General features: G+C 39.1%; 1 protein-coding gene and 1 long non-coding RNA gene across 2 annotated transcripts in view; both read right to left on the bottom strand.

Annotated features, from left to right (window-relative positions):
* Window positions 1-9,929, bottom strand: part of LOC109050245 (sterile alpha motif domain-containing protein 10-like) — an 890,290-nt gene that overhangs the window by 531,371 nt on the left and 348,990 nt on the right. The window lies entirely within an intron of this gene.
* Window positions 22-3,231, bottom strand: LOC122135068. Its single transcript, XR_006153295.1, has 3 exons — window positions 921-3,231; window positions 610-842; window positions 22-458 (listed from the first exon to the last, which is right to left on the bottom strand). It is a non-coding gene; the product is annotated as an uncharacterized LOC122135068 (long non-coding RNA).

Below are 9,929 nucleotides of genomic sequence, written 5' to 3'. Positions count from 1 at the left end.
CAAGGAGATGTAAAAAAAAAAAAGAAAAAGAAAAAAAGAAAATAATAATGGTAATGTGAAACATGCCCAAAAGCTTTTCAGGACATTAAAAAATGGCAAGAGAGGTTCAGAGCTCCGCCCCTAATCCATAAATAACTGACTGTCCATATCCATCTTCATCTGGACTATTAGGGATGACGAGAGATGGTCTGATGAGCAGAGAAAGGTAGACTAAGAAAGGAGGAGGGAATGAGGGAAATGTTCAGATTTGCATCCATCACAGGTTATTTTCAGCACTCCTGTTGGAGCGCTAGATGGAGTGGTGAGGGGAGGCTGAGTAGAGGGCAGTAGGTGACCTTTGATCCCAGAACCTCTTCAGTATAAACTTTATTAGCTTGCTGCAAGATGTGTTTGAATCTTTTGAGGCCTGTCTTTGGTTCCACCTGCATATGAACTCTTGATACAAACTGATTCACTCACTGGCAAAAAAACAAAAACAAAAAAAAACTCTTACACATTGAGGATTTATACAGACGTCTATCAACATGATTCATCACATGCACAAAATGCATAAGAACATGGACTCATTGTAAAGACTAATGAAGGCAAATCAACAAACATAACACATACCCATCATTGAAATTTTCTAAGATTTGATTAGCGCTCAAGAATGCGGTGTCCCATATCTCACCCGGCTCACCCTCATCTGGCCCCATTGGTTGTCAGCGTGGCCATTCATCCTCAGCCCGGCCAATCAGCTGACAGTGCAGCTCTCAGCCAATTACAACTCAGAAATCCTTGACAGTGAGGGAGAAGCTCATATGTGTTTATGGCCTCCTGCCTCTATGACAGAACACAGAACCCTTCAGAGAAAAATAAAGCAATTAGCCAATTACACCACACAGGCCTATTAGAAACCAAACATCCCAGTGTTTTCTTACCCTTTATACACAGCGATAAGCCTCAAGTTGACGGAGCGAACGTATCATGTCCCACAGAGAGAGGGAAAAGTGATGGTTATGAAAGAGAGGTAAGGAAGATTAGACATATTTGCAGGGAGTCTCTCTTTATTTGAGAGAAGACAGATGGACTGAACTCTCAGTAACTCTTCGACTCCTGAGAAAGAGATGTGAAAAATTAAGTGAAAAACTAGTGCTGTGTATGGATTATTAATCTAAAATCAATATAGAGCACTGTTTATCTAGGGGCAGACTGATCCATCATATTAGCTCAGTGAATTCCCTTGAAATACTGTTCAATAGAGCTTAAAAAGAAACAAAACACTGTCCAAAAATCTTCTGGAAAAATAAACCTTCTTCAATGAGGACACTGAAACATAACAGTCGTCAATAAAGTCTGCATTGGTCATTTCATGTCCAGGTCCACGTCCAGGTCTTCCTTTGGACGGAATGTTTAAAAACCTTGATGAGACTTCTTGGTAAAATATAAGTGACTGATATCAACTGATTCAAATTGTCATAAAATGTTCACAAGTACATGTACGTGTTTTATGACAGTCACTGGAGGAAGCAGCTGCAATGCAGACATGCACTGATTTCCTGATTTCAGAAAAACAGAGACAAAAAAAGCACTCACAGTAATAATTTTAGCCACAGCAAGTTCAAGTGACTTCTTGATTAATAATAGCATTGTACTGTTCTTTTTAACATAAGGACTATATTAGTCATGGGGATAAAAGTGTGGTTAGAACGTAATGTATGCAAAAATATATATATAGAAAAAAAATAATTTTTTTCTTACAAATAATCTCCCTCTAGTAAGTTCCAGGTTACTCAAAAACACCAGTGTGAACAAAATATCATGCAAAGAAAAGAAAAAAAGAAAGAAATACACAACAACTAATTTATTAGATTTGTTAGATTTCTAAAATTTCTAAAATATCCCAAAATCAGTATATTGAGAGGTTTTCATATTATGTACCTTGAAGGTGTAAGTTTGAATGTAAATAAATTAGAATATAACAGTATAATAATCATAAAGATTTTTTAGATATTTTTCACTGTAAAATAAGTTTTAAAAATGACCAACAAGAAACTACAAAACACAGCTACAGTTTAAGATGGATTATTTAGATTTTTTGTGCAATGTTTACATTGTCTTCAAGGCACTCTCACAAAGTTGTCGAGTTTTTTAAAAACCGATTTGTCATGCTGTCCCTTCGCATAAATGACAGTTTCCTAATCCTCTTGAGGCGTTTATACAGCACTCTCTTAGCACTTCCACAGGACTCTCAAAGACCTCTCACAACCAGTAACCACTGCTATAAATCTCACACAATGAGCTCTTAAACACCAGGGTGGTCTTCTCACTTGTCTTTTTCCTCTCCTACACTTTCTTCTGCGACCATCTCAAACTTTCTCTCACTCAAAATGTAACATTCATCCTACCCATTCCTCCATCCTTCAAACTCCCTACCCCAGCAGGCCAGAGTCTCCCTTTACCCTTCAAAGGTCTTTGTGACTCACTGTCCTGGGTCCAGCTCTTGGGGAGGAGGGGTTGGTTGAATAGTGAGTTGTCCTCTCCTCAAATGCGCAATCTCAGAGAGCCTGATGTCCACTAAAGCTGTTTCAAAACTAATAAACAATTGTCAAGCGAGAGGTAAAGCAGAGAGCTGTGTGGCCATTCTAAAAGCACATCAAAGGGTCCGCGCTAAGAGCCATGTAGAAGAGAGATGTGGATGACCTCTCCAACGCACACACACATACACAAATCACATATGCACCTCACAAATATCACATGCATACATAGCAGACACTGGGATGAAAGTATTTCAAAATTACAGAGAGAACAATGACATATAAATGGAGATGGATTCTCTGTGAGTTACTGTGTGAGTCACTGAATGGAGGAAATTACATATTTGGTGCCAGATGATTTTGGTCCTAAGTCAAGGGGCAAAGATTCAGGCTTAAAGACTGGAATGAAGAAAAGGATACAGCTCTCTTCGCATGGCAATGGATAAGATAAGTCAGGCCAAGATAGGATAGACCAGGATAGGTCAGGGTTGGATATTATAGGACAGGTTAGGACAAGATAGAATAAATCAGGAAAAGGTAGGATATGATGAATTGGAATAGGATAGCATAGGACAGGATAGGATAGGCTAGGATAAGTCTGAGCAGGAATGAGTAGGGTAAGATAGGACTGGACAGGACAGGACGGTATAGGATAGGATAGGATAGGAAAGGACAGGACAGGACAGGACAGGACAGGACAGGACAGGACAGGATAGGATAGAACATAACATAGGAAAAGCATAGGATAGGAAAGGCCTGGACAGGACAGGACAGGACAGGACAGGACAGGATAGGATAGGATAGGACAGGACAGGCCAACATACAGTAGGCCTGGACAAGATAGGGTAGACCAGGATAGGATAAGTCAGGAGAGAGTAAGATGGGACAGGTTAAAATAAATCAGGGCAGGACAGGATTGGGAAATAATAGGATAGGGAAGGAAAGGAAAGGATAGGCCAAGAGAGAATGGGATGGGATCCGATAGGACAGGATAGGCTAGGACAGGATATGATAGGATAGACCAGTATAGGACAGGACAGAACTGGATAGGATAGGATCAGGGAAAAAATCTACTGCTTCATGAGTGACATCACTATCTCTGAATGTCCACTAAACACCATTCAATTCATTTCAGCCCTTCATTCTCTTCACTGACACCAGCATTCTTACACACAAAACACACCCTGCTCACTCTGGCCGGGTCTGGGTGCTGGGCGGCAGAGGAGCCAAGATGGCTGAGCCCTAGAAAGTAGGAGCCAGCTCCTCAGTGTGTGTGTGTGTGTGTGTGTGTGTGTGTGTGTATGTAGGGGAGGAGATAAGTAAACTTCACAGCCCATGACATAAATCACATCAAGACATGACAGTAGGACACTGAGCAGGACCACTGATAAAACCAGCAGGAGGGAGGGAGAAAGACAGAGAGAGAATGGAGAGAAAGTAAGTGGGAAGAAGCAAGGGTCATGTTAATGGGCGAGGGGGTAGAGCGAATGGAAAGAGAGATATAAAAAAGTCTGAATGTGTTTATGTCAGTGTATGTGTGTGAAACTATGAATCAGAGGAAGAGCGAGAGATGGACAAAGTGGGGGGAGTGAGAGAAGGATAGGCGTGTGTTTTTAAGATTCCCAGTCCTCCTGAAGGTGTAGATTATCCAAAGAGCACAAGCTAATTTCCAGGTTCATGAATGCATTCCCCCGTTTCAAACAGCTGTCCACCTAAATCTTCACTGGTTGAGAAAGGATGCACACCCACAATGTGCATTATGATTCACGCTGATCCAAGAACACTTTTAAACAAAACTGACTGTTTTTCCCCCATTTTTACTGGTGCTAACTCTTCATAACTAAGGTGGCAGGTGATACATCATTTGATATACTGATCTTTCATTGACATGCTAACAAGGCCATTAAAACAGCTGAACTAATGTTACTGCTATTTAGCAGCTTGCACAAATCAAGGATTGTGTATCATTAACCGAGCCGCTCTGGACGTCTCTGACAATTTGATGCAATGTTCGCCGTACTTATTAGCTGTTGGCTGAATCAGACTTGACCGTACGTGAATGAAGTCTCCGTAAACTATCTGACATCCCTGCTCCTCAACCTAACCTCCGTGTTTATTCTACAGCCCAATTATGGAGAAAAACAAAACGTCTTACTGTGAACGGAAAGCGTTCACTATTTGTGTATGGCGAGAACACATCAATGGCAGCACTTCATTGTGTAGTTGACATCTGTGGTTAAATTTATGATCTCCTATTTGTGTAAAATGTAGGCCATAATTTTAATATGTGTGAAAGTAAGAAGTAAACGGAAAGTGGGTAGTTTATGTATTTTCAGGGCTCATTTGTCTCTACTGTAACTGACTGAATGAGCCTGTGCTGGGTTGACCCTTAAAAAAGTACTGTGGTTGTACCATGGTACAGTCAGCGTGATGTTATCAGTTGGAAACACCATGACATTTTCTTATATACCATGTCACTGAATGATTACCATATTAGTGTACCATGGCATTTACCTGGTACTTCAAGCCAATTCAAATATAAACAGGGCATTACCACATGGTGCATGCATGCCAAAGAATCATACTATTGCCATAGTACATATACAAAAATTAGTATTGTAACACATTTACTATGGTACAATGGCCAAGAAAACATGTTAATGGCAAGTAACGGGACCTTTTTGTATTTGCAGGCCCACCTTCAGTTCACAAACTGTCATAAATAGCCATAAAATGACACTAAACAATGTTTTGTTAATGCAACATTGTTTGATAGCTATTTGCCGTGATGCGAATAGCTCTGATGTTCTGTACACATCCACGTAATGCACCCACATACATTACACATACAGAGCCAATGTCATAGCTTAAATAACTAATGCCACACACCCTCCAAAAAAACACCCAACATGACACAGCCCCTCCACTCTCTTATCAGAGCACTGTGGGACATAGCTTGTTTTAAGAGTAGGAAAAACTGAACAGAGCACATTAAAGAAAATAGGAGTGAGTGTGTGCAAGTCTGTTTTCCTGGCCAGACTTTCAGTCTTGTAGCTTGAGATAGCAGCTGGAAGAGGCGATAATTAATCATTCAGTCATTTAAACTAAAATGAATGTTTCATCATGTTTCAACTATTTGACAAATAATTTTGTATTGTAGTGTCAGGGGCATCATGTTTGAGGGGGCACAAGTGAGGTGGGGGGGGGGGGGTCTCTCATGCTTGTCATGTGACACACAGCAGCCACAAATTGATATAGACTTACAGTGGTGTGAAAAAGAGTTGGACTTCTTCCTGATTTCTTATTTTTTTGCATGTTTGCACACTTTAATGTTTCAGATCATCAATCAAATTTAAATATTAGTCAAAGATAACAAAAGTAAACACAACATGCAGTTTTTAAATGAAGGTTTTTATTATTACGGGAAAAAACTAAATCCAAAACTACATGGCCCTGTTTGAATAAGTGTTTGCCCCCGTTAAAACTGGTTTATCACTCCTGAGTTCAATTTCTCTAGCCACACCCAGGCCTGATTACTGCCACACCGGTTCGCAGTCAAGAGATCTCTTAAATAGGACCTGCCTGACAAAGTGAAGTAGATCAAAAGATCCTCAAAAGCTAAACATCATGCCGAGAGCCAAAGAAATTCAGAAACAAATGAGAAAGTAAGTAATTGAGATCTATCAGTCTGGAAAAGGTTATAAAGCCATTTCTAAAGCTTTGGGACTCCAGTGAACCACAGTGAGAGCCATTATTCACAAATGGAAAAATCATGGAACAGTGGAGAACCTTCCCAGGAGTGGCCGGCCGATCAAAATTACCCCAAGAGCACTGCGACGACTCATCCAAGAGGTCACAAAAGACCCCACAACAACATTCAAAGAACTACAGGCCTTACTTGCCTCAGTTAAGGTCCGTGTTCATGACTCCAACATAAGAAAAAGACTGGGCAAAAATGATCTGCATGGCAGAGTTCCAAGAAGAAAACCACTGCTGAGCAAAAAAGAACATAAAGGCTAGTCTCAGTTTTGCCAGAGAACATCTTGATGATCCCCAAGACTTTTGGGAAAATACTCTGTGGACTGACGAGACAAAAGTTGATTTTTTTTGGAAGGTGTGTGTCACATTACGTCTGCAAAAAAGTAACACCACATTTCAGAAAAAGAACAATATAAATACAGTAAAATATGGTGGTGGTAGTGTGATGGTCTGGGCCTGTTTTGCTGCTTCAGGACCTGGAAGACTTGCTGTGATAAATGGAACCATGAATTCTGCTGTTTACCAAAAAATCCTGAAGGAGAATGTCCGGCCATCTGTTCATGACCTCAAGCTGAAGCGAACTTGTGTTCTGCAGCAGGACAATGATCCAAAACACACCAGCAAGTCCACCTCTGAATGGCTGAAGAAAAACAAAATAAAGACTTTGGAGTGGCCTAGTCAAAGTCCTGACCTGAATCCTATTGAGATGCTGTGGCTTAAAAAGGCGGTTCATGCTCGAAAACCTTCCCATGTGGCTGAATTACAGCAATTCTGCATAGATGAGTGGAACAAAATACCTCCCCAGTGCTGTAACAGACTCATTGCAAGTTATCGCAAATGCTTGATTGCAGTTGTTGCTGCTAAGGGTGGCCCAACCAGTTATTAGGTTTAGGGGGCAAACCCTTTTTCACACAGGGCCATGTAGTTTTGGATTTTGTTTTCCCTTAATAATAAAAACCTTCATTTAAAACTGCGTGTTGAGTTCACTTGTGTTATCTTTTACTAATATTTAAATTAGTTTGATCTGAAACATTAAAGCGTGACAAACATGCAAAAAAAGAAGGGGGCCAACAATTTTTCACACCACTGTATGTCTCTACTGAAAAAAAAAAAAAAAAAAATCACAGAAAATTTTAATGCTTTCCACAACAAATAATATTACAAACCATCAACTTTAAACCATTAAAAATGGTCTTTTGTAGTGTTTTGGCACATATTCCATTAGGATTTATTGGTTTTAACAAGCCACCAATAGAAGGCGACCAATTACCAGTAGAGACCAACAGGGTCCATTAAATTTTCCAGTAAAACCATTAATTTTTTTTTTTTTTTAAATATTCCCAAAATATATCATGAAATATCTTGATTCTCAAATATGTGCAAGTAAATGCATTTTGCACCTTTATAGATTATATTAGTTATCTAGTAAAGTAGCCTTATAGTGTAATCTATTAACTTTGTATAAAAATCCATCTTTTTACTTAAGTACCAGATATGGGTGTCATACCATAAAATATTTTAATACGACTGACTTTGTATTGATTGTGAATTTAATAAAAACTTACTAAATTACTAATTACACTTTCATTGTACAAAAAGAGAGCAAAGAAAGTTTAGGCTACATTATCAAAGAACATTTTCACTTCAGTCCAGTGAGTTCAAGCACTCACAAAACTCCCATAATAATCTCTAAAGCAGTTTACACTGTGAAATATCTTACTTGCATTTGAACATCTTCACTTAATTGCTTCTGATGAGATAATTAGTCAGAGAATTCAAGCAAGAGAGGTGACTCATCTGAACGCCTCTGATTGGTCCTTGCATTCATAAGCTCAACATAATCATATGCGATTGGTTAATGTGCAGGGCTTTAAAAACATGTCTCCTGCTCTGTGGCCAAATGGTCCAACTAAAGTGACCAATGTTAAAAGACATTCAGTTCAAATAATTTAATTGAGAACTGGAACTTTTCAATGCTGAAAGTCAACATAACATTTTGAGTTGTACCTCCAAAGTCTTTTACAGTGCCATTTTTTATGTAAGAAGTCACTGCTTAGCAGTCAGCGAACATGACAAAAATTGCAACATCAGCTCAGATTTAAAATTTATCTCAGTGTTCACTTATTTGTGATATTGTGATAGAAGAAACAATCATGAACTATGATGGGGACAGGAAAATGCAGTGCATTGTAAGAATATAAAGTGTCATCTTCACAAACCTGTACATACACAGTTTGGAGTTGAGTAGAATGATAAAGTAATCCTGAGAGAGATGGAGAACATTTGAAATTGAGAAAGAGGCAAAAGTGAGGAGGAGTGTGTGTGTGTGTGTGTGTGTGTGTGTGTGTGTGTGAGTTTGAGAGTACGTATCTGGCCGTAGTGGAGCCCGGTCCATGAAGTCTGCATGCTGTCAGTGTGAGTGGCCTTATCTTCCCCAAACATTTACTTAACCCTTTGTCTTACAGGGCCCAGCACAATGAGACACAGCCAGAGGAATCCCAGCGGGACTTCAGATGGACAGGCCTGCCGTTCACTGATACACTCACAGTCTCACTGACTGCAGTCTATTCTGCACACATTAAACTCACATCACAGCGATAACAACAGCTCACCGACCTCAGTTCGCCTTTAATGACATCATTTAAATCTTGCTTTGTCCTCTTCCTTTTTATTTGTATAACAGTGGCTGACAGATAGAGAGTCTTAGCCAATCAATTCCAGCACATAAAATAATTTCTAATAACTAAAAAGACTATTGCGTAAATGCTCTTCTGTCGTTTTATGCTGTATTAGTTATAAGCTCTAGATTCAAGCCATTTTTTCTGAGGTAACAGTGAAGGGTGCTGTAAATACCTTTCTGTTATCTGAGAATGTGTTAAACTCTGGATTCAGAAGAATGCAGCAGTCGGCCTTTGTCTCTGTGTCCACATCGTCAGAGAGGAGCTTATCAAACCCAACAAATACCATTACAGTGAGAGAGAGATCCATACCTTTCAGACAAACATTTCTCCATGAGACATGCAACCTTATTATTATTTATTACCAGTTTGAGACAGAATCTGCAAACTTGAAATATTTTCTCAGCCAGTTTTGGAGGGAAACCTGAATAGATTTAAACATGGTAAAATGTGTATTTAAAAACAAACAAACATATAAATGGTATGGGATGTTTTGAAATTTGTGAATGATGGCTGTGGGTGGAATACACTACATGACTTTTAAAATCGGAACATATTTTAAAACATACGCTTGCTGACCTTGTAAATGGTTACAGAACAAAACTTGGGCATCATACACAAAACGACTGAGGATCACATACTAAAAGACTTTAAGTGGTTCCCAAAATGCAGAAATGTGTGTCTTGTTAGAAGATGCATGGCAAATAAAATAACGTGTACTAAAATTGGCTCAAAATATCAAACATGTCTGAAATCTTCTGACTGAATGGAGTCAAAGTCTGAAGTTAAAAAATGTGTGGGTACATTTACATGACAAAGTGCTAAAGCAGAAAAGTTTTCCTTTGCGTTTTTGAAAAGTTTTGCAAACAACAATGCTGTCAAAATGATCTCAGTTCAAACATGAAAACAACTAAAAACACTCTATTATGCATGTTGCAATGGTATTGTTTTCAAAAACATGCACTTACAAAAACCC

This window comes from Cyprinus carpio, chromosome A23 (assembly GCF_018340385.1).
Source record: "Cyprinus carpio isolate SPL01 chromosome A23, ASM1834038v1, whole genome shotgun sequence".
Taxonomy (NCBI): Eukaryota; Metazoa; Chordata; class Actinopteri; order Cypriniformes; family Cyprinidae; genus Cyprinus; species Cyprinus carpio.
The sequence above is the reverse complement of the archived record's forward strand: the minus strand, read 5'-3'. Positions and strand labels throughout refer to the sequence as shown.